At 39.3% G+C, this 27,026-nt stretch overlaps 1 protein-coding gene and 1 non-coding gene across 2 annotated transcripts in view; both read right to left on the bottom strand.

The window, feature by feature from the left end:
- LOC129780437 (toll-like receptor 3) overlaps positions 1-27,026 on the bottom strand; it is an 841,421-nt gene that overhangs the window by 664,529 nt on the left and 149,866 nt on the right. The gene's annotated exons all lie outside the window — the stretch shown is intronic.
- LOC129781042 (U6 spliceosomal RNA) lies at positions 17,620-17,724 on the bottom strand. Its single transcript, XR_008744074.1, has one exon. It is a non-coding gene; the product is annotated as a U6 spliceosomal RNA (small nuclear RNA).

Below are 27,026 nucleotides of genomic sequence, written 5' to 3' on the forward strand. Positions count from 1 at the left end.
TTTGGGAAAACCCATATTGATGAGATTTTGAGAAAATATGTCCATAATTTGCCATTTTGCAGCGACCGCCATCTTGAATTTTCAAGATCATGGAATACGCAGTTTTATAATGACACCAGAGTTAAAGATGAGTTCCAAATTTCAGATCAATCGGTCAACAAGAAGAGGGTTAAATTTCTATTAATGTGGTACAGCGCTACAGACAAAGTTACAAAGTCACAAACATACAAACGGGTCAACCTAGATAAAACCGTTTAATAGATAAGTTTAAATCATAATTATATTACGTTTACCGAGAGAAAATTCGTTTTTTTATGATTCGATTATCCGGAGTGAAAAAAAAATGAATACTCCGGATAATCGAGTCCGACCTGTAGTTGTTATAAACTTGACCATGTTCACATAGTTGTGTTTTGTGTATTGTGTAAAATTTATACTATTACTAGCTGACCCGGCAAACGTTGTTCTGCCATATAATTTATTTCTAGTGAATACTTTGGTTGTTAAATAAAAAATACCTAATGTGTCGAAAGTGTGTTTGAATGTTCTAACGATTTATAAAATCAATCTAATTTGATCGATAAAATAGAATGAATGAAACCATTTTAACGAATGCTGCCGTTTATGAATGGGTATGTTTATGCTGTATCTTTCCGAACTAGAGTATGATGACGGTCCATTCTTTGATGAACGAATAGTTGGGGATGGAATCTGTGACATACAGAGGAATGGAGTGCAATAGACGATAACTCCCGACAAAAACTAAAAAGTTGATGTGGCTGGGCCTTGGGGCACAGACGGGGTCTTGACATAGGACTGTGATTATGTGTAATAATTGCATTTAAATTGAGTTTCTTCATTGTTCATAATCTGTATTTTTTTCTTTTTTGATACAACAAATTGAAGCCCTGAAAAATATTTCTGAGTATGCCCTTTCGTACTTCTAAATCATCAGCCAGTTAAGTTTATTGATTACATTTTTTACATAACCAAACAACATGCTCGATATAATGTCATCCTAGATCACAATAACATAAATTGTTAGTAGCAAGACCTACACGATAAAACCTGAATTGAGCACGGATTGATTGGACAACAACAATCTAATAAAATCTCTATCAACATTTAACATTTTGAGCCAGGCTCTCGTCAAATCTTTGGGAACTATAGAGTGAAATCATCCAATATCATCTTCAAGATCATTCCTAGATCATCCCTCCATTGATTTTAACAGCTGACAAATGCCTATTATCAGCAAATCGAGAATAATTCATAATACGCATCCCATGACCAGGATTATTAAGTTGATCAGATGGCAGAATTTTGGCTGAAAATCTCTTTAATAAAGAAAGAAACAAAAAGATGGCAGAATTTGTGAGCGTAGTGTGCGTGATAGCATGCGCTGCCATAGCTACTTTTCACAATGTGAGGTCAATATTTGTGTTTACATTCAATTGCCTTCCACATCCATGTGAGAACGCTTTTTTCGGCATGTTTCTTATCAATTAAAAACAGATCTTTTCTTGAAGTTCCCACTGAATATGCGTATAATGTGACAGTGTGCAGTGAATATTCGTGAAATGGTGTCGGGAAAGATGAATAAAAGTGTTATTTTTGTGTGTCATTCTCGCTCTCTCACTTTCATGGAAACAAACAAAATTTCGCTATTTTCGCGATGATATGATGATAATTTGAAGTCTCCCAGTACCGGTGCATGTGATTTGAGAAAAATAGTTTACAATTAAGTAACGATTCATTGAAAATTCTACTATTTCCGACGACAAAGAATACGACTGTTCTCTGGACTTTTATGCTCCTTGAATGATGGAAGTAAGTAATACAATACAATGATCATCTATTAAAAAACAATCAATTACAAGATTTCATGAGCATTTTGGCGCATGACATCATCAAATTGTAAGTTATTTAAACATTTTATTGTCCCTTTCATATACATTCCATATTGAATGCAAATAATGACAACACCATATTTTGTTTACCAATCCAAATATACTCTGCCTACTGCTCCACCTCATATGTACCTCATTGATACGCATCTAATCACATTGTGAGCTACCGCCGAAATGTAGGCGAATAGAATGTTCGTTGCGTTGTAAGGGAAAACGAATGACTAGTAAAATAAAAAGTAGAAGGGTCTGAGCCTAGGGGCATGGACGGAAGTTTGACGTAGGACTGGGATTGTTCAGAAAAGTTGTTTTTTTTTTAAATGTAATTCTTTTCATTGTTCAGAAATCTGTTAGTTTAACTCTTTTGAAACTCCAAATAATAATCCTGAAAAGGGCCGTTTGTTATATGTACTCATAACCGTCAAACGGCTTGTAACGAACAAAAAAAGAAAATAAGCTTCTGGTATGAAGTTCGACTGTCTAACTGAAAATGATTAATGAATATCAGTGTGACACACAACAGGGTGGAATGGTAGATGATCGTGGATCGGTAAACAAAAAAAATTATATCGTCATTGATAATATTGACAAGTTGAAAATACTTACGATTCCGTGATATTTTGAGGTAAAATACACCAGGAATCATAAAGTTACTTCATTTTTAATGGATAGCTATGGTATTGTGATTTCTTGCCATTGTCTAATTCTTATTATTTGTGTTATTCTAAGGCATCGGGAATAGTAGCTTTTTCGGTGAAATAATGTTCGTTTGCAACTATCACAATCAAGTCGTATTGGTTCTACAGCTCAATCTATCATAGAAGGTATTGAGTGATTGAGAATTATGAAGATTATTGATATTTCATTTCGTTACATTTTTGTGATGCGATGTAATGCCGATCTCAATAAGTCCTCGTGTGCTAATCGCAGCCATCCTCCTAGTATTGATATCATTTTTCGCTGCACAATTGCCCATGTTGCCGCAGCCTGGAAGACGCAGATGTTCGTCACACCGTCATATACAGAAGTCATTTGCTAAGTGGACTGAACTTACCTATAACAGGACGTATGTTAACTGGTCTGCAAAGCAGTTATATATCAATAATAGATGTCATCCTCAATTTGAAGTATCGTTTTTGCTGTTTTGTAGTCCAGTTAGCGAGTAAAAATCGATAATAGTATTGATCTTCCGGTCCAATTAACGAACGATTACGATGAAATCTTGTATGAAATTTGAGTGATGCATAAAATCTTGCATCTGATTATTACGAATTATTGCACACAATTTTGTGTTACATACAACATTCAGAAAGTTGAAAGAAAGAATATATAATACATGATTTATCTTCGCGTCCGCTCGCAAAACATTCCTCTCTTATTTGTTAAATTGCTTACATGCTTTATTATTCCCACTGTTGATGTCTCAGGCGAAAAAAATGCTGGATAAATTTACCGTCTAACGGTATATATTATAACATATATTGTAAGAATGATTCTACGTAATATGCCTTTGAAAACTTTTAATAAACGTTAAATTTTTCGTAGAGTGACCCCCTATATAGAAATCAAAGACGTAGTCCTACGTCAAAAAAACATTCCCATTTCAATCGTCAAACTGTTAACTTTTTTTACAATATTCAGTGTTCATGTCTTAAGCAATAAAAATGCTGGATAAATTTCCTGTCTTATGGTATACAACACAATATATGTCTCAATAACGATTTTGGGTAATATGCGTTTGAAAACTCTTAATGAATCGTTACATTTTTCGTAAAGTTACTCCCTATATAGAAATCAAAGAAATAGAGGAACTTCCCCGTCTCAACGAAGTATTACTTGCGTCATTTTTATTATTGCTTAGTTGAGATTTCTATGGCAAATAACACGTCTTGAAAGTGTTACGAGTGGCAAGCCCTAGGGTACGCGTGACCACGGTGCAAGTCGGAGGAAATTTCTTTCACAAAAAATTCCCCCGACCAGAACGGCAATCGAGCCCGAATCCCCAGCATGATAATTAGGGACGCTAACCGATCGGCCGAGGAAGCACGGGAGATTTCTAAATTCAATGTACCTAAAAAATGTAAAAATGTTAATTGGAAAAAAAGAAAATCCAACCCGAACCCGAATGGATCGCAATTTTTGAAGTCCATTCGACGAGCCAATTCGACTCAGATTTGTGCAAATATTGAGTAATTGAGTATTCAAATACTCAAAAGATATAGTACTGACCCCGACACAACTATTTTTCTATAAATTCCCTTGCATCTCTGTCAAAACTTTATCCATAATGTAAAATCATTATCAGACACAATTTTCGTTCAAAGTTTTTTCCCCACTTGCAGTGAATGTGTAACTCTATAACATAGGACAAATACGGAGAGCTTATTTTCCTTTATGAAAAAAAGCGTGGCAAGGCACACATTCGCACGACTCGATTGGACTTGATTAGAATACAAAATTGCGATCCTTATGGGTTAGGATGGCAGCGAAAATGGTCATATCAAATTTCAATAACCGGCCATGCACATTTTGTTTATTGGCCCAAAACAATGACCTGTGCAAAATTTCATTTTAGGTCATTGTTTTGGTCGGTACATGGTCGGTTTTTGAAATTCGATGATGATTTTTTTCCATACATCCATTGCCACCCTAGTATAGGTACTTCTGACTGGATTGGATTTCAGAATACGGATTAGTGGTTGATCAGTTGAAGGATCAAGAGTCGTAAAAATTACATTATCGATTTCCTCCAGCGTATTTTTTTCTACTAACCAAACTAAAAATGTGTGTATACGATAACGTGTAAGACCGAATACGTGAATATTTTCTGTTTGAACGCCATGCCGTAATGTCATGTGTATTGCGTTTTGTTGGCAATAGCAAAGGCTGTGTCGGCATTGCTAATGCCGCTCCTGTTCATTGTGTGGTAGGAATCGCAGCCGCCAGTTAGAGAGTGAAACTTTGCGCACATATCGACCATGAATTGTTGGCACTGCTCACGACATTGTAGAATTACAGTGTCCTGGCGCGTCGGATCATCATACGATACACATAAACGTGTGGCAACAATGGCAGAGTTTAAGAAAATGTGTATTTTACACGTAAAATCTGTTTTGTAAACAGGTTTTATAATTTTTTCTCCTAAATAATTTATTTATGTTTGCAATTGATTAAAATTAATAAAATTTATTTACAGGTTAAACTACCATGTTCGTACTGATGATGATGATTTTTTTTGTTGTTGTTGTTTTGTTAATGTATATTGTAAAAAAATAATAATAAGCGTTGTCTACGAAAGTTTGAGCCTCGCGCGCGTTTGGTGGGCCTGGACTATGTTAAGGGAACACTGGCAGAACACTGATACATAATGAAATTTTTATGTGGGTCTAAAGTGGAAACTGGAATGGGGATATCTCATTCAGAATTTTCGTAAACTATCTTTTTGTAGGATGGTTGTATCGAGTATTTCTGAATGTGGCATCTCTATCATATTCTAAGTAGACACTTTTAGATATTAGGTTCGATTCCCAATATATCAAGGATCGTCCCGGGCTGGAAATTTTCTTGACATGCCTTAAAAAACATTGGGTCTTAAGTTGGGATTATCATTATAATAATGTCGATACGGATAGGACCATTGTTTTTCTTTTTATAGTTTATCCCTATTTATAATGTTCGATTGATAGAAATTCATGTCTGTAACAGAGTCAGTTCGCTTGGATTTTTGTTTTATAGTACTGATATATTAATTTGGTTAAACATAAATATCATCTATTAGATAAATCGGCCAGCTCAAACCTTTGTACGGGTATGAGGTGGGTCATCATCATCATCATCATCGCCTCCTCTAACCATAAATATTAATTCAAAATAAGAAATAATGTTCATAATGAATGAAATCTGAACAGCTGAGGATTTTCTGTCAAGGAATTTTCTTCTGACTTGCGCTGTGGTAATATATATTCTAAAGCCAGTCACTCAGACAGAAGGTGTGCTGCTTAGCATAAAAATCTCAACAAAGTAATAATTTAAAATGACGCGAGTAATACTGCGTTGAGAAGGTGAACGTTAGGGCCATTAAAGAAGATGGTGAAGAGCTTCGTATGATCAGTGTATGTCGCCGATAAACTCTATATTGTTGTTTTTTCTTCGAATCACAATTTCTCGCGTCACTGTGCAGTCGCCTACTACTATAATTCCAGCAACGTCAACATGCGCATTGGATCTGCTCATTTTGCGATCCGACCATATGTGATTTAAAGAATTCAATAATCAATTGTTCTCATTCAATAAAAATACCAGCACGCCGCCAATGCGCTTGACTTTAGTTGAATTGAGATTGCTTACGCATGTTCGACTGGAAGTTTGATATAGCTAACGAAGAACCATTTGTCATTGAACAACGTAAATAAATTGGATCAGTTTGAAAAACTAACATAATTATTTGGATATTGTTTATACAAACATACTAAAATCACGATTGGGATGGTGGTGAAAGTGTGAAAATTTGAGTTTAGATTTACATATTTGAAGCCAAACTTTAAAAAAAAAATTTCAAAATAATATTCAGAAAAAAAAATTTTCTCTGCATAGGGCCACCCTATTCGGTATTAAATATATCGTAACCTATTCTCATGCCTACCAAGTTTTTTTGTGTATAATTTCATCAACAGCGGTCGAGCCGTTTTGGAGGAGTTCGGTAACAAACACTGTGACACAAATTTTTTTATATTAAGATTTTATATATATAGATTTATTTTCAATGCATGACGATATCGTTTTTCTTTCTCACTCAAACCGTAAAACGTAAAATAAGCTAAAAATCCATTACAAAGTAGTTCCGAGGGGCGTGAAAATGTGTGGAACGAGAATCCAAGAATGTCTCGCCGATACCCGATGGAACTTCGAAAAACAGAAAACAATGAACGGAAAACACATAGCACAAGTTGAAAATTTAAACATGTACCAGCACAACATATAGAAAACTTTTCGCAAGCAACAACACGCTCAAGATGAAAGCAGGCAGCAGGTTTTTTCTTATCCATCCACGTTCCTTTGGATGGGTATCGATGGAGGGTGCCGCGTGGGTTGTTGTGTCTTATTCACGTAGCACACGAAATTGTGTCGCACAGATGTAATTTCTTTACTGGTTCGTTCTCTATTTAGCGAACGAGAATCCCGATTGTATACCACTTGTGAGTCTTAGAAATCGAATAACACCAAAGTGATCCGATTCCTTTGATGCTCTCTTTTGAGCTTTCTAAAGGAAGACAGCTCAATGCCTTTACATTGCCGATAATCTGTGGGAACTTTTTTTCGATTTCGATTTTCGTTCTTGTAATTTGTTTTTGGTAGCGTTTTATATTTACGGGAGAAAACGCTTTACCAGACAGGTTTCGAATGGTGCATGCGTTGCCGGGAACTCAAGATTTATTTTAATGAGATCTTGAATGATTTCTTGTTGTTCAATAGCAAATATCGTGACTAAAACAAGCCGTTAGAAAGATAAAAAACATAGCTTGCGTGGCTTGCGATGGACGATCCTTCGACTATCACAAATAATGTCAGTTCTGGTCGGAATCGATTATGTACAAACTCGATTATATACAATTTTTGACTCGATTATATACAGTTTTTTTAAAATATATTTCAAATATGATTTATTTCATTAAAATGTGTGATATTTCAATTTTAAGGTTTGTAAGGTGTACAGTACAAAACAGTGGAATAGAAATGGTGATTTTTGAAGATTCCATCGAAGTTTCACCAGAAGTTGTGGGAAATGATATTGCAGCGAAATTTATAAAAGATCGGAGTTGGATGTTTAAAAACAAATTGCAGAGCGGTTAGAGAGCCTTGATTTAGTTGATGGAAATAATCAAGCCTATTATGCATTGTTGGAATAAAATTAATAATAACCCCTAAATACAACTAACTCCTACGTATTTTACCTTCAAAATACTACACTAATACCTCGCTATACGGCCGCTCTTTATACGGCATTTTGCTATAACGGCCCTCTTCAATTTAGGCACGTTTTCGATTTACAGCCAAAAATGTTTTGTTATAACTGCAAAAAAAATTGAGGATTGGTTCAAATATCAATCTTGTACAGAAGTGAAAAAATATTTTCGAGACTATAACTTGAGCAACAACAAAAAATAGGTGTGTATACATACACATATTTCATGTAACATGAAGTTGTTTCATTTTTATTTATAGATTATTGTTGGTTTTTATGTATGTATGTTGTATGTATTGTATGTTTTATGTTTATGTTAAGGATGTATTTTTTTTAAATGAAATAAATTTAAATGAAAAGATAAAATGTATTTTGAATGTTAAACCATGTTACATATTTGACACATTTGGAACCGATCTGATTGAATTTGTATGAATTTGTATTAGAATAATTGGTTCTTTATACGGCTTTTCGCTTTGCGCCCAAATTTTATGGAACCGATCTAGGCCGTAAACCGAGGTATGGGTGTACTTGAATCCACTTATTTCAATATTTCACAACTGTATTCTGTTATAATTTTACAACAACATACAAAATCGTCGTCCGTAGCGTACTGTTCAATAAGTATGTCATTGTTTAAATTCGACCTTTTACTTAGAAGGATTGTTTTCCATCAAATATGATCCTCCATCACTTCCTGTAATATTCCGAATATTTATGTATTTTTTATGTGAAACAGTTGTGTTTTGACTTCAAGGGAATGAATCAAAAATTAAATTCTACTTTCATATCCAAAAAACCAAAAGAAAAATATATATATTCTAGTTGACCCGACGAACTTCGTCCCGCCCAAAATAGATTTTTTGATTTGAATACTTTCAAACATCCACGTTTTCTTACTAAGTGAACGTTAGTGAGTCCAATCACTGAACTCTTCATTGATTGATTACCCTTTGACCCTCTACAATTTCCTTTTACTATAAATTGTCTAGTACTTCTACAAAAATTCGTCCTTATAATATAAAATTATTTTCAGACACAATTCTCGTTCAAGATTCTTCAAGCATTTGGAAATAACATGTTTCTCCGTTGCATGGAATACATGCTTGATACAGAGAATATTACAAAATAAAGACAACTCAAATCAGACCATTCCTTCCTCGGGTTTAGGACACACCAACACATTTGGCCTTCCATTTTTGTTTATATAGATAGAAGATATAGGAATGCGTTATTCCGTTTGAAAATCCTTTTCCACTTTCGAACAAAAATCAATTTCGTTAGCGCCAACATCGAATGGACTAACAACGCTTAGCTAATTGTAGAACATATGGGAATTCAATTTTCCGAATTTTCCGATTTTTCTCTCCACTATATTGATCTACGGGAAGAGACGAATACAACGAAATATAGATGACTCAAATTGAACCATTCTCGAGTTTTGCGCTTACCAACACATTTGGCCTTCCATTTTTATTTATAGACTAACTGACCTGGCAAACTTCGTTCCGCCCAAAGTTTGTTTTTTGTTATTGGTCATTTGTTTGTAATACCTTCAAACATTCACGTTTTCTTACTAAGCGTTTTCTTACTAATAACTAAGTTCATGAGTCCAATCGCAGAACTGTTCATTGATTGATCTTCTAATCGACCCTGTTGAATTAATCTTTTACTACAAAAATCCTAGTACTTCTGCCAAAACTCATCATTGTAATATCAGATTATTCCCAGACACAATTCTCGTTCAAGATTTTTCAACCACTTGCAAATAACATGTTTCTCCGTTACATGGAAAAAATGTTTGATACCGAAAATATGATAGAATAAAGACAAACCCCTCCTAGAGAGGGGGTGGAGTGTCTAACCACCATAGAAACATTTATTGCACCCTAAAACCTCCACATGCCAAATTTCGTTTCATTTGCTTGATTGATTCTCGAGTAATGCAGAAAATTGTATTTCATTCGTATGGCAGCCCACCCTTAGAGAGGGGGGTGGAGTGTCTAACAACCATAGAAACATTTGCTGCACCCTAAAACCTTCATATGCCTAATTTGGATTCATTTGCTTGATTAGTTCTCCAGTATTGCAGAAATTTGTGTTTCATTTGTATGGCAGCCCCCCCCCCCTTAGAGAGGGGAGTGGAGAGTGTAACCATCATAAAACATGTATTGCATCCTAGAACCTAAATATGCCTAATTTGGTTTCTTTTTTCTTGAATAATTCTCATCTAATGCTCAAGAAATTTGTGTTTCATTTATATTGCAGAGGGGTGGGGGGTGGAGAGTGTAACCACCATAGAAACATTTACTGCATCCTAAAACCTCAATATGCCTAATTTGGTTATTATAATTTGGTTATAATTACACTTGCTTGAATAATTCTCGAGTAATGCAGAAATTTCTGTTTCATTTGTATGGCAGCCCCCCTTAGAGAGCACTCCGGATCAAACTAATTTTGGAACTACTGACGAACTAGTTTCTGGTTCATGTGTTCTGTGTGCACTGCCGTAACGCTTGCGTGACTATTTCTGGCTCCGTATTCAAAGTTGTTTTTCAACCTGTTTTATTACTTTGATAGAGCTGAATTTTGTCTTTTTAGCTTACTGTGTTATCGTTTATTGTAGTTGTTATTGTGCCAAGTGTATTTCGTCTATTTATGCGTCTTCATTTGTGAACCTAAGTGCCTTTGTTTCCGTGTGTTTATTCAATCCATATCATCTGAGACTCTCCTACGCACTGTTTCTCTCGAAGTGCCATCTTTGTGCAATTACTGTAATCTGCGTTTCGCACCACAATCGCCTTTAGTTATTTTACTTGCGTACATTAAAGCCTGATCATGGATAAGAGCTGCTATGAATGCGCCGAACCAATCAAAAACCTGAATTTAATAAAATGCTATCTGTGCGATTCCGTTGCTCATATAAAATGCTTCGGCTGGATTCGTTCAAATCTCGATTTCGTCAACGGACAATCGAGCTTATAATGGTTCTGCGCTGATTGCCGAAAATCTGTCGATCAAATGAAAAATCATGCTTCGCAAGATTTAAGCAATGCTGTAGTCTCTTCGGTATCTGATGTGATCAGTTGCTGCATGAATGGTATAAAAGACGAACTTGCGCAAACCAATGCATTCATGAAATCTGTTTCCGAAAAATTGTTGTCTGTTGCAACGCCTGCTATCTCATCAAATCATCGTACAAACAAACGTCCAAGAGTACGTTCACCGGATACTACACCGAAACAAGCGAAATCCAATAAAAATCTGTTTGGTGGTACCCGGCCAGCTGATGAAGTTTCTGTTGCCGTTGAAACTGTACCTAAACCAGTTGAAAAATTCTGGTTATACCTATCACGTATTGCCCATCACGTTACCGAAGCTGAGGTTGCTACTCTTGTGGTGACATGTCTGCCTGGTGCTCAGCCCATTGTTAAAAAAATAATTAAAAAAGACGCTGATCTGAAGTCGTTTGCCTTCGTGTCATTCAAAGTCGGTCTGGATTTGAATATGAAGGAACTCTCACTGGACCCTTCCACTTGGCCACAAGGAATTTATTTTCGAGCATTTGAAGAGCGAGGAACCGGCAGCCAGCTCAAATTTGAATGATCATCCATCGGTGGACTTTGGGGGCCACCGGGCCCCCAATCCAGTTAAGTTGATGCCTTCTATGAATTTGCAAAAAGATCATTATGTTTCTTTCAGCCATAGCTCATCATTCGCTGACGTCGCTGGACGTCTGCCTCAGTCGAGCGTCTCTGCTCCTGAGCCTACGCTTTTCTATTACCAGAATACTCGAGGTCTTCGTAGTAAAATTTCGGAATTCAGACTGGCAGTATCGGAATCACCGTATGAATGTATCTTTCTCACCGAAACATGGCTTGACTCACAGATTATTTCTAACCAGCTGTTTGGTGAGGACTACACCGTCTTTCGTACTGATCGCAGTCCAGTTAACAGTAATAAGTCATCTGGCGGTGGCGTGCTCATAGCAGTTCGACGTTGTTTTTCGTCTGCTTTATTATTCAATGCTACGGATGAGTCACTTGAGCAACTATGGATATCTTCTTGGAATGGAACCTCGAAGTTGGCGATTGGAGTTATTTATGTTCCACCCAACTTATACAATGAGACTGAAGTAATCGAACGTCATATATCGTCAACTATAAAAGCGAACGAAGCTCTCAACCCTGATGATGATCTGTTACTGTTTGGTGATTACAACCGCGCTGGTCTATCCTGGAAATTGAACGCAAACAACAGATATTTAGTGGTCGATACTGCGCATTCTCATGTTAATGCTGGCAGTTCCTGTCTTCTAGATGGCGTTGCTTTAAACGGTCTTCACCAAATCAATTCAGTGCTTAATCACAATGGTCGGCTCTTGGATCTTATTTTCGTCAATCATAGTGCTCTACTAGCTTGCTCAGTGACAACGGCACTTGATGTGCTGTGCAATATTGACTCTCATCATCCCCCCGTCATGGTTAGATATGACAAGCCTATCGGTGCTTTATTTAACGACGAATTTGATCCCAATGCGTTTGACTTTCGGCGAGGCGATTATGATGCAATTAATACTGACCTTTACAATGCTGATTGGACATTTTAGACGAGCTGTTCTGATGCTGATGATGTAGTGGATAACTTCACCGCTATGATTCAAGAATTAATCTTTCGACATGTCCCTCGGCCATGTCCTTCGACGCCTTTTCCCTCGAAATGAGTTAATGTTTTAGTGTTTTGACAAATAAACCAGATTCGTCGCAAATTTATACAAAAATCAAATTTAAAAACTCAGAGCTCAAAACTATCCATTGTCAGAGAATCGACTGAAAACTTTCGCCAATTACAATATGTTAAGCTTTCAAATGTCAGATCTCCAATTTATATATGAAATATTAAATTATTATTATTAATATTGAATTATTATATTAATATTAAATTAATCAATGAACTTAAACAACGCAGGTACTCCTAAACTAGGTGCAATTTTCACATGTATACAACCGATGCTAGCTGACTATGTTTTCCTTCAAAGTAAAATATAGTTTTTTTTATTATTTGAAATCAGAGTAGCATTAGCAGCATATTTTCATTCGTCACATTTTTTTCATTTGAATTTACTGCATTCTAGTTTCTTACAAATAACCAGCGTTTCGTAAAACCCAAAAATTATATATTTTTACTAGCTGACCCGGCAAACGTTGTTCTGCCATATAAATTACTTCTAGTGAGTATTTTGACTGTTGAATAAAAAATAACTAATGTATTGCATTACATGTGTGTTCAAATGTTTCAACGATCTATAAAATTAATTGATTGTGATCGATGAAGACAGATTCCACGTGGAGCAGTGACTCAAGCGTAATTTTAAGTGACTCAGTGACTCAAGCGAAATTATAGGCAAATTCATAAAATTTCATGAACATGACGGTATAACACGACAAACATATCAAAAGGGATTATTTACTATAAAAAATACAATAAATAAGAAATATTTTTTTAAATATTTCGAGAATGGCTGCATTTAGAAGAAGATTGATAATAACCCCTTTTTTTAAAATCACATCAGGATTCATAATTTGTGGCTAAAAATGATTGTTAACATACAAAAATTCGATGTTTCGAAAATTCCTAAAAATTCGATGTTCCACAAAGTTCGTCAAAAATAGTTTTACCATCTTGGGCCCATTTTTTAAATTTTCTGCATGACTTCTATTTTGTATGAAACATTTTTTTAAAAAATTAAAAAATATGTATTTTGGATATTGCAAATTGAATTTTTATTTTGTAAATAAAAAAAGAGTACTAATTTTTTTCTCAGTGTACATTTTTTTTCATATTCAACCATCAATACTCTATAACTCTTTCTAAGACACTATTTCGGTACGACTCATAGTTTTTGAGATATAAATTATCAAAGATTTCTCTTACTAAAATCGATACGCCCTTTTCAAAAATTACGCTTGAGTCAAAAAATTCCCAATTGCTGTGAAAAACTCATATTTCCTCCAACCCAAACGGAATACACACTTTCATTGGAATCAAAAATACAAGTTTCTAAAATCTGTACTTTAAGGACGATTTCATTTGGAATTGCTGAAATACAGAATATTCTATATATGTGGCAACCCTGGATAGAATGGTTCGTGTAGAGTTTAAGAAAGAATCTGTAACGATTTGAAGCCAGTGAAAAACGGAAGGTCTTGAAAATATGTGGAAATCCTCAGGATATTGGGTTTACCCTGATTTCCCCTTCTAATCAAATAAAGCTGTAAATAGTACATTTAGGTAAACATTACTTTCGGGTAAATGTTCATTCGGGTAAATGTCCCATCCAGGTGACTGTCGCATTCTGGTATTTGTTACATGTCCGGGATAAAAAAAACACATTTAAATGATGATAATAAATGCGGACGGATCAAAAGTCCACGATGAAATGTCTTATTGTAGGAATTTTAGAGAAATTTGTTACAAGCCTTAAAAAGAATGGAGCAAGGATTTTCGATGTATCCTAATGCATCGTCATTGGTTCGACAACTCGCAAGCAGATCGGACAAGTTTTTAATCGATCCAACAAAGGTGTTTTTTTCACATCGTATAATAGTGTTCTTTTTCACCGGTTGCGCTTGCGAGTGGAGCGAAGTTTAAAGTGGTGCGCGCTGAGGATCCAAATCAGACACATTCATCACACACGCCACACAGCCGCGGCAAGTAGAAATTTATTTTTCTTTTGTTTCCCTATCATTCCTTCTACCTTCTGTGCACGATTTACACCATTGTTCAACTTTGTGTTAACCAAATCGGCAAACGTTGGCATTAGGGGTGATCATTATTTCTTATATACCGTTGAACTTTTATTGGAATTTTTTTTCATTTTATCATTTTATTTAACATAAAATAAATTGAATTTAATATTCGCATCATAACCCTATAAAAAATATTTTTTTCACTTATTTATTTATTTTGATTATCATTATATTCTGTTCATATCGAACAGTTGACAGATTTTTTTGATATGGCTGAGGGCGGGAAGGATCCCCCATCGACGCTATTGAATATTTCCGATACCGATCCTCCTCCTGAAGAGCAGGAAGATGAAGCTGAAGTTGAGGAAGAAACTTCTGTATATGAAGTTGGAAGTTCCGAAGATGAGGACATTGACGAAAAACAGGATTTTCGTCCAAAAGAATACCATGAAGGCTCCAAAGGCCCATTCATTGTATACTTTAGACGAAAATCTAAACCTCTCAATGTCATTCGTATCTCGAAGGAACTTACTCAGAAGTTTTCTGCAGTTACCGAGATTACACGGATGGGGCCAGACAAACTACGAGTTGTCGTCTCAAGCAGGACCCAAGCGAACGAAATCACGCGCTGCGACCTCTTTGCGATTGAGTATCGCGTATACGTGCCCTGTTGCAACGTCGAAATAGACGGCGTAATAACCGAAAAGGGTTTGACTCGAAAAGAGATTTTCGATGGTGTCGGTCGCTTCAAGAACTCTTCACTAAAAACTGTGAAGATTCTTGCATGCGATCGACTGAAATCTGTGTCACAAAAAAATGACAAAAGGGTTCTCAATCGGACAAACTCTTTTCGTGTGACTTTTGAGGGTTCCGCCCTTCCAAACTACGTTGCAATAGGTGCACTTCGTTTACCTGTTCGGTTGTTTGTACCCCGGGTAATGAAATGCAACAAATGTATGCAACTCGGTCACACGGCCGCCTATTGTTGCAATAAAAAACGTTGCGCAGATTGTGGAGAGAGCCATGATGAGAATCCTTGCGCGAAAGAGCACAAGTGTCTTCATTGCGGCGGGACTCCTCATGATATTATTCAATGCCCGGTGTACAAACAACGAGGGGAAAAAATCAAGCGTTCCTTAAAGGAACGTTCCAAGCGGACTTATGCAGAAATGCTTAAGAGTTCCGTTCCAACGACTCAGGACAATCCCTACTCCATTCTGCAGAACGACGAGCCTGTTGCTGACGCTCCCAATGCAGGAAGTTCCGGTACATCGCAGGGTGCCGTCAGGAAAAGAAAAATTACTTCTTTTCCTTCACTCCCCAGAAAGACGACCGAAACTTCCCAAGTTGGAATGAAAACTCGAATTGAACGTGCTGAGAATAGACCGAAGCAAGTACCTCCTGGTTTAAGCTGTTCTTCCACGCACCAGGGGTCCTCAACACTTCCCGGAGCAGCACTAACCCGGTCTGTTCCATTTTCGCGGTCGAGGCAACAGCCACAATCTGGTTTGCTTGCGCTTTCTGACCTGGTGGACAACATTTTAAATGCTCTAAATATAAATGACCCTCTTAAAAGCATAGTATTATGTTTGCTTCCGATTGTGAGAACATTTTTGAAAGAAAAATGTGGTTTTTTAGCAGCGTTCATTTCCCTCGATGCCTGATTCAGTGCAAGAGGTCAAGGATTTGACCACTGTAATACAGTGGAATTGCAGAAGCATCATCCCTAAACTAGATCAATTTAAATTTTTAGTTCATAGTTCTAACTGTGATGTATTTTCCCTCTGTGAAACATGGCTTTCTTCAGCCGACGAGCTGAATTTCCACGATTTCAACATTATTCGCCTCGATCGAAATGACTCGTTTGGTGGCGTACTATTGGGGATCAAAAAATGTCACTCCTTCTATAGAGTCACTCTCCCATCGATGATAGGCATTGAAGTTGTCGCTTGCCAGACACAAATCAATGGCAAAGACTTCTGCATTGCCTCGATATATATTCCTCCAAGAACCATGGTCGGCCGCCATCAGTTTTTTGATATCATCGCGGCATTGCCGGAGCCGCGGCTAATCTTAGGTGACCTCAACTCCCATGGAACAGCATGGGGGTCACACTATGATGACAGCCGTGCCACGTTGATTTATGATCTGTGCGACAACTTCAACATGACAGTTTTAAATACAGGGGAAGCAACTAGGATAGCCAACCCTCCTGCACGGGCAAGTATGCTAGACATATCACTTTGCTCTTCTTCATTATCCCTGGATTGCACGTGGAAGGTAATCCAAGGCTCGTCGGCTGAAGAAAGCCATGTTTCACAGAGGGAAAATACATCACAGTTAGAACTATGAACTAAAAATTTAAATTGATCTAGTTTAGGGATGATGCTTCTGCAACTCCACTGTATTACAGTGGTCAAATCCTTGACCTCTTGCACTGAATTAGGCATCGAGGGAAATGAACGCTGCTAAAAAACCACATTTTTCTTTCAAAAATGTTCTCACAATCGGAAGCAAACATAATACTATGCTTTTAAGAGGGTCATTTATATTCAAAGCATTTAAAATGTTGTCCACCAGGTCAGAAAGCGCAAGCAAGCCAGATTGTGACTGTTGCCTCGACCGCGAAAAAGGAACAGACGTGTTGGGTTCTGCTCCGGGGAGTGCTGAGGACCCCTGGTGCGTAGAAGAACCGCTTAAACCAGGAGGTACTTGCTTCGGTCTATTCTCAGCACGTTTGATACGAGGTTTCATTCCAACTTGGGAAGTTTCGGTCTTCTTTCTGGGGAGTGATGGAAAAGAAGTAATTTTTCTTTTCCTGATGGCACCCTGAGATGTACCGGAACTTCCTGCATTGGGAGCGTCAGCAACAGGCTCGTCGTTCTGCAGAATGGAGTAGGGATTGTCCTGAGTCGTTGGAACGGAACTCTTAAGCATTTCTGCATAAGTCCGCTTGGAACGTTCCTTTAAGGAACGCTTGATTTTTTCCCCTCGTTGTATGAAAAATGTGGAACGCTTCACGATTTTGCGTGTCATCCTTGCGCAGGGGCCATGCTAATCTTCTCTGTATCGTTCCAATTTTAGTATATGTCCAGCCAAAGCTAGGAGTCTTTGAATTGATGTTCTTGAGGAGAATTTTAAAATCTGATAAAATGCAAGGAAGAAGGGAATCGCGGCACATTATCATCTGTTGTAATTCAACAATCAGTGAAACCTGGGATTTTCAAATTGTATCGATTTCGCAAGGGTCGACATAAACTAAAACTGCATTTGGGGGTCAAAATGGTCTAAAAGTCGGCTCCAATTAATGAACACATGTTTTTATTTGAAGCTTTCAAGATACTGTATAAGTATTATAAATGCTGTCAACAAAATTCGAAGCAATTCTCGAGGTCTTGTTTTTTTTTTTGCTCAGCTATGTGAGGAAAACGATGTAGTTTTTACTCGGTTACTTCTGTACACTTGACTGAAGCTGACTATACGAATTTTAAAGAAAATCTTAACAGTTGTAGAACAGATATTCATTGGTTGGTTGAACGAGTTTTTCGAAGTTTTTCTGCCATCAACCCATATTGCTCCTGTCTAATGGTATACGAGGAAATGAATGTTAAAATTTACATTTTTTAAACAAAGATCAAAGACACAGTCTAACTTTTTGTTTTAGTTTTAACAATGATCCTAGGATACAAGTATTTAGGAGTCTCGATTGAACAGTCGTCGGGTGCGGATGAGTTTTTCATTGCTCCGCGTTTGGTTTTTTTCCGTCGTATGGTGGTTTAATACGTTTCAGTTCCGAGAAAAACTAGGCGGTTTTGTAGTGAGCGTTTTGGCGCATGTGCTTTGGTTGTGGTAGTGGCGGTGTTACATCGAGGAGGGAATCAACCTTATTCTGCCACCGAGACGATGGATCAACAATGTCGAGAGAATCAACATTCCAGCTAAGTTTTAGACGTAGAACTACGTCTTTCATTAAGGGTGCCAAATCAGAAAACAGATCACGTTTTTATGAAATAAAGTTAACGTTAATAATTATTTTCGCCGCGAACGGATTTTGGCGATTTACATACTAAACGAATCGGAAATTCCGTAAGATTTGTTTAATATGCTATACGTTAGAATCCCCTGGTTTGTAAATGGTTAAAATTCATGAAATCTTTAAGCGTTTCCATTTTCTCATGCATTTGTTCTGTCCATTTGTGTGCTTTCCCGAACAGAGCTTTCAATAACGAGCAACTTATCGACGACCAACGGAGGGGAAATCGTAGGATTTAAAGTCTCCGTGAACAAAGGAAAAGTAGAAGAATTAAGGGGAATACTTGCCTAGAGTATAAACAGTGGATCTCGCTGAGGAAAACTTTCACTCTCTGCTGTTGTGTTGAGCAGTAACGACGTGTTTTAGCTCGTGTAAAAGTGTTAGTTCCCTCGCGCTGGACGTCGACGTCCCCATGAATCAAGCCGCAGGCAAAACGCGCGCTAGCGCAAGTGGTAGCAGCAACGGGAAGCGCTCCCGGTCTACAAACGTCGCCGAACTATCGGAGGAATCTCCTGATCCGTCGGCTAAGAAGCTGCTGGTGAACAATCGATATGCTGTTCTTGAGAATGGTGACGAACCGAAATTGGAAAAAAAAAAAGGAGAAACTGCCGCCGATCTATGTGAAAGGCTTCCCGGAGGGGCTTCATGCTCGAATTGCCTTTTTCATCGAGAAGGGTTTGAGGTGCACCATCCGTAGCACGGAGGGCTTCAAGTTGATGGTCCCTGGCATGAGTCACTACAAGGCCGTGCTGGAGATACTGAAACAGCGGAATTGTGAATATTTCTCCTCGACATCGAGGCTGAGAAACCGCTCAAGGTGGTGCTCCGCGGTCTCCACGATATGGACTATAAGGAATTATCGGCTGAACTCGAGAAAAACGGGCTCAAGCCAGTTCAGATTTTTAAAATGAAGCGGCACGACCAAACCCGGACGTACCGTGACCAACTTTATCTCGTTCATTTCGCCAAGAACTCGACATGCCTGAAGGACCTCCAGAATATTCGGGAGCTCTTCTATATCGCTGTTGTGTGGGATCGCTACAAACCGGTCCACAGAGACGTTACCCAATGCTCGAATTGTTTCATGTTTGGGCATGGCCCGCTGCATTAATTGCGGCAAAACCCACGATGCTGATGGTTGTCAACACATGAAGGACGGTGTCCCTGTCTGCGCGAACTGCGGAGCCGGTCACAAACCCACCAGCAGTACGTGTCCGAAGAGGGCGGAGTATATTGAGATCCGAAAGCGTGCCTCCGTCAATAACCAACCAGGACGAAAGCGCAACCCACGTCCACCAGCAGTCAACGATGCGCAATTTCCCGCACTTCAACAACGCCGTGCAGCTCCAAATCTGCCCCCTCTTCCACTCAACAATGTACGGAACCGTAGCGAGCCCACCGCCCCCACCGCAAGCAACCAAGTGGTTCCTAGCGGCTCCTCAGTACAGCATCGGCTCATGGACGTAGCATCTCAGCAGAATCAAATCCCCCTCCCGGGTCTGTCGTACTCGCGTGTTACATCCGGCACGACCGCTGAGGGCGCACCTTTGAATGATAAGGAGCTTGTTCTGCTAGTCTCCGAGGTCATCAGGATTCAACGCACATGCAAGACTTTGAATGAACAGCTTGAGGCTGTTCTTGCCCTCGTCTCCAAGTATGGACCGTAACATCCTACGTATAGCTAACTGGAACGCTTGCTCGCTCAAGAGCAAAGCCATTGAGCTCGTTGACTTTCTCAACGACCACAAGATAGACGTTATAATTATCACGGAAACGCACCTTAAGCCCGGTATAAACGTCTTCCTACCAGATTTCCGGCTCGTGAGGCTTGATAGGACCAGCTCCAGGGGTGGTGGCGTGGCCATCGCACTAAGGCGAAATATTTGCTGTCAGCTGCTTCCAACCTTTGAGCTGAAAATCATCGAGGCCGTAGGGGTGGAAGTCTCTACCCCCGTCGGTCCCCTCACCATAGTAGCAGCTTACTGCCCCAGACAATCAAATGCACGGGACGACTCGGCAGCAATTCTTCGAAGTGACATCATCAAACTGACCCGGCGGCGACAGCAGTTCATCATCGGTGGCGACTTAAATGCGAAGCATCATGCGTGGGGCAACAGCCGTAGTAACCAGAACGGTTTGATCCTGCACAACGATCTACAAGAAGCACAGTACACCATTCTGAGTCCGGACGGTCCCACCCGGCTGAGCCGGTCCGGTGTTCATGCGACCATTGACATATTCATCACAAACACGATTAACATCTCGGAGCCTGTCGTCCATCAGGAACTCAGTTCTGACCACTACCCGGTGGTGATTGAAGTGGGCTCCTCCGCCAACAGATTCCAGGTTTCGCGACGCAACTACCACCGAGTCGACTGGTCACAGTTCCAGCAGTGCGTGGACACCGAGATCGACTACGACTTCGTACCTGAGTCAACCGACGACATCGATCAGTGTCTTCAGACCATCGACGTGGCAATCTCCAGGGCTAGAGACTGGCACGTTCCGACTTTAAGACTGGTGAGTAATCCCCTGAACCTTGACAGGATAACTAAAAATTTAATTAGACTCCGCAACACCATCAGACGCCAGTACCAACGTACTGGCCTACCCCACCTGAAGACCAACTGCAACCGTCTCAAGAAAATCATCCATGCCAGGATGGTTGATCTCAAAAACGAACATTTCTCAAATCATCTTCGCTCCCTCCCAGATTACGCTAAACCTTTTTGGAAAACTGCCAAGATCCTAAAAAACAAACCGCGACCCGTTCCTCCACTCAGATCATCGGATTCGTTTTCATCTCTGCTTATTACATCTGCCGAAAAGGCGAATGCGCTTGGTCAACACTTCGTGGAATCTCATAATATTGGTCGCTCCATGGTGAGTCCCCACGAGCCTATCGTCGAGGAGGTTGTGGCTAGTGTCGCTATTGACTGGAGAAAATTTGCAGAAATAATATCTGAAGCACTTGTTTCAATGCATGAACTTCCTCCACTCGAAGAGTATAACTTTATATCGAGTTTGATTTACGAAAGCGCACTTCAAGCTCAAAAGAAACGTGTTCCTGCTACCACTTTCCGACGTCGTCCTCCATCACTTTGGTGGGACAAGGAGTGCTCAAAGGTCTACCTTAAAAAATCATCCGCTTTCAAAAAATTCAGGAAAACTGGATTAGTGGAATGATTTCGAAAGTACCAAGCTCTAGAAGCCAAACTAAAAGGTCTGATTAAAGCAAAAAAGCGTGGATATTGGCGGAAGTTCGTCAATGGTTTATCAAGGGAGACAGCTATGAGCACTCTTTGGAATACGGCTAGGAGAATGCGTGGCCGGAACCATACAAATGAAAGTGAGGAATACTCTGACCGTTGGATTTTCAAATTTGCAAGAAAGGTTTGTCCCGATTCCGTTCCTGCACAAAACGTCGTACGCGACATTCCGCTCCAAGGCGATTATGAGAATTTTTCGATGGTAGAATTCTCAATTGCACTTCTCTCATGTAACAATTCAGCTCCGGGGTCGGACAAGATTAAATTCAACTTATTGAAGAATCTTCCCGACTTGGCAAAACATCGTTTGCTGAACTTGTTCAACAAGTTTCTGGAGCTGAATATAGTCCCGCATGACTGGAGACAAGTGAGAGTGATAGCCATACGAAAACCCAACAAGCCGGCTTGCGATCACAACTCGTATAGGCCGATTGCAATGTTATCCTGTATTCGTAAATTGTTAGAGAAAATGATTCTACTTCGTTTGGACAAGTGGGTTGAAGCGAACAATTTGCTGTCAAATACGCAGTTGGGCTTCCGCCGGGGTAAAGGGACGAATGATTGTCTCGCGCTGCTATCTTCTGAAATCCAAATCGCATTTGCTCGTAAAGAACAAATGGCTTCCGTTTTTCTCGATAACAAAGGGGCATTTGATTCAGTTTCCATGGAAATCCTCTCAGAGAAACTTCATAATCGTGGACTTTCACCAATTCTGAATAATTTCCTGTACAATTTACTCTCAGAAAAGCACATGTTTTTCAATCATGGCAGCTTGAAATCTTCTCGTTACAGTCTTATGGGCCTCCCACAAGGCTCCTGCCTAAGCCCCCTCTTGTACAGTTTTTACGTTAATGATATAGATGATTGTCTAACTAGAGATTGCACGTTGAGACAACTTGCAGACGATGGAGTTATTTCCATCACGGGTACTAATCCCGCCGTTCTGCAAAATTCCTTGCAAGATACCCTGAACAACCTGAATGTACCTGGGGAATACACATTGCGTATTTGAAACAGAAATGCCAGCAAAGAATCAATTTTCTCCAAACAATAACCGGAACATGGTGGGGTGCCCATCCAGGAGACCTCATTCAGTTATACAAAACAACGATATTACAGTGTTAGAATATGGCAGTGTTTGCTTCCGATCAGCTGCCAGGATTCATATTCTCAAGCTGGAGAGAATACAATATCGTTGCTTGCGTATAGCCATGGGGTGTTTGCATTCGACACATACGATGAGTCTCGAAGTTTTGGCAGGAGTACCCCCGCTTACTCTTCGGTTCACAGAATTATCCTACAGATTTCTCATCCGTTGCAAGATCATGAATCCATTGGTGATTGATAACTTCGAAAATCTACTCCAACTGACTGCTCAGTCAAGTTTTATGTCTCTATACCATGAGTACCTTACCCATGAAGTGCACCCTTCACCGGGCATCTCCAACCAAGTTTGCTTCCCATACTTTTGCAATTCCTCTGTCAATTTTGATCTGTCCATGCGACAAAAGATCCATGGAATCCCAGATCATCTACGCTCCGATTACATTCCGGAGATATTTTCGGCAGAATATGGGAAAGTTAGATCTGATAAAATGTTCTTTACTGACGGTTCATGCATAAACGGGTCCACTGGCTTCGGCATCTTCAATGAAAATTCCAGTGCCTCTTTCAAACTCAAAGATCCTTGTTCCGTGTATGTCGCTGAACTGGGTGCGATATATTACGCATTAGGGATCATTGAAACATTGCCCATCGACCACTATTTTATTTTTTCAGACAGTCTCAGCTCAATAGAGGCAATCCGCTCAATGAAAGTTGATAAACGCTCATCTTATTTCCTAACAAGAATAAGACATCTATTGAGTGTTTTGGTCGAAAAATTATTCAAGATTACCTTAGCATGGGTTCCCTCTCATTGCTCGATTCCGGGGAATGAGAAAGCGGACTCGCTAGCTAAGGTGGGCGCTTCAGGAGGTACACTTTTTGAAAGGCAAATTACTTATAACGAATTTTTTCACATTCCTCGTCAGGACACACTCGTTAGTTGGCAGCGCATGTGGAGTGAAGATGAGTTCGGTCGTTGGTTACACACGATTATCCCTAAGGTTTCGAAGAAAGCTTGGTTTAAGGGATTGAATGTCGGTCGTGATTTCATTCGCGTGATATCTCGGCTTATGTCCAATCACTACAACCTAAACGCGCATCTCTATCGAATTGGGCTCGCAACAAACAATCTTTGTGATTGTGGCGATGGCTACCACGACATCGAGCATATTGTCTGGTCGTGTATCCGGTTCCATGCTGCTCGCTCTCAGCTCTCTAGAGCACTGAGAGCAAAAGGCAGACAATCGGATATCCCCGTCCGGGATATCTTAGGTAGCCGTGATCCTGATCTTCTGCTTCATCTATACCTGTTCCTCAAGAACGCCGATGTCAACGTTTAATGATTTTTCCTTCGTTGTGTCCCTGTTTCGTATCCCTCCTGTTCGATCTATAAACTTTTACTTAGTCGCGGCAATACATACACACACTCTTTACAGATACACGGGCCAAAGGTTGTGCAGTCCACTGATGATTCAACAAAAGCCAAAGGTTGTACCGCTCATGACAACTCTACACGAGCTGATGATTGCGCCGGCTAGTGACCATTCTATCCTGGATTCCTCGAGAAGACGCACCACGCTAGATATGGGGTACAGACTAGGGGGGCGTTGCTGATTAATGGTCAGCTGCATCCCAATAGGAAGTATCCCGTGTCGGGCACAGGCACAGATCATTGAAGACAGCAACATCACAATTACGAAAACACTTGTAATACTAACCTCGAGCCAACCGCGAGTAATCGGTTACATATTACTAACATAGTTATAAGGCAAACATTGTCGAAATATTGAACTCCCGGCCCCGTCAGGTTGACGCCATATGAGCCTTAATAAAAATATATATTTTGGATAAAAAAAAAAAGGATTTTCGATGTTTGAAGTTTGGTTTAAGATTATAATAGAAAAACGATGAAATAAGAAGCTTTACAAAAATTAATAACTAATTTCTCTCAAATAAATACTATGTGTTCGGAATTTGAAGCAAAAGTGTCCGAAATTCATTATTCAAAAAGTATCCGGATTTCAAATCACGGCACAATGAAGAAATTTACATTTTACATTTACAAATTAACATGATTTTGTGAATTTCTGTGATTCATAATTTACATGAATGCCTTCTAATTCTATTGCTAATTCTGTTTCATGCTATACTATACCAATATTTTTAGTAGTTGGTGTTATCCTCATACTTAAGTGTCCGGATTTCGATGCATTAGGATACATCAAACAAATCTTAGAGATCATTTGAATTTTTGATTTCAGTTTTGAGTTGTTACCTAAAATGATCTTATTTTTCGAGCGCTGTTTGTTTATCAACTTATTTGTATCTGGTATTATTGGAGTTTGTAGCTGTAACATCGATAGAAGGCATCTGGAATTGGGGCAATATAGAGTCTTTCCGAATATCAGCGAATTCCCTTGCCTGAATACTTCCCCAGTTGTGGATTTAACGTAGGGCTGGGGTTCGTACGAATGCTTCCCAAAACGTAGAGCACACAGCCTGCATAGAATTCGATCTGGGGAATAATATTTACATTCTCTGCAGTTCGGCTCCCGTTTGTTATTTTTCACGCTTATCCTTCGTGCCACGAGCAAGACCACCCACAGTTCACAAAGAAGCCAAAAAAATGACACTTAGTACGAAATCGACTTCCCCTGAAGGCAGTAGTCATGCACGGGTCGGCCAAAGGGAAACAAACCGTCCCACTTCATCGATCTATTTATAACCTCCAGCTAAGAGTCTCGCTTATAAGCTCTATCGACGAATCGGCGACATAAATCAGCATAATTGATTCCGATTTCATCGAACTTCACGCGCACACAAGCAACCACGCTGCTCGATTTCCTTGCTTCTGGCCAAATCTGTACAGTCTGGCCGCGTGTGTTTGGCTTTGCCGACGCCAAGGATATGTGCTCATTTCCCCACGGGGTCGATTTATGCTAACCACACACACGCGCACAGAAATGGCGATAGACCGAAGCTGGTGAATTGGTGAAATGCCTCTCGGTGAGATATCTTCCTGGGCGATAAACGCTCTAATGCGGCCAGGATTGCTAGTGAAAGGCAAATTGTCGGAAAATGGCCTTTAGGGCCATTAGCGCAATCGTCCTCAGACAGGAATGACGATGGATGTCGCTATCAGAGAAGAGACATACGAAATGCAACAGCCAATATGTTTTCCAAATCATTTCAATACAGTTGCTTTCCTGATAACATTACCTGATGTAGGAAATTTTTCCTCAAGTTTTTTTTTCTTTTGTTTACCATTTATTGATGCTAGAACCAAAATTAATTTTATGTTGGATTGTTGATATGACTCTGTCCTTTTGTTCTTCTGGAGCATATGAAAGAATTATCTATCCAAAATAGATTCCATCTGTAGCTATTTCAATTCAATTTTGAGAATTTTCGCCAGAAATAATATTGTGCTTTTGAGGCAATCCAATTATGAGGATCTTATCTTATTCACACAAAAACCGAGGAACCGACTATTCCTAGAACTCTTTCAATCCAATTACTTATAAGCAAAAACATGTGGTTCTTCCTTATTATAACGTCAAAACATTCAAAACAATTCTGCTGTCATCAACTTAACCATCAAAGTAAAACCATTCGATTGCACAGTAAACATTTAACGAATCGCATTTCAGTGCTTAATCACTGTTATTAAACTCTCAACTCTGACCACCCCAAAATCATTTCCATCATAGGAGCGGTGAACGACTGATTTCCGTTGGCTAGATCACCCTCTTATTAGTAGATAATCATGTTCCCAGAAGCTTATTATACCTGCGCTGCGTTTATGAGACCGAAATCAAGTGATCCTCTGGGTCGAATCAACCCATAAATCAATCCATCATTCGCTCGAACGCTCGAACCACCATCAATCATCGGCATCTAATTTTGGGTAGCTTAGGCTCATCACTAATCCTACTGTGGCTCATCAGGTATGGATATCGGGCCCGGGGAAAGCGACACCATAAAAAAAGGACGGCGACC

The sequence above is a fragment of the Toxorhynchites rutilus genome, chromosome 3, assembly GCF_029784135.1.
Source record: "Toxorhynchites rutilus septentrionalis strain SRP chromosome 3, ASM2978413v1, whole genome shotgun sequence".
Lineage (NCBI taxonomy): Eukaryota > Metazoa > Arthropoda > Insecta > Diptera > Culicidae > Toxorhynchites > Toxorhynchites rutilus.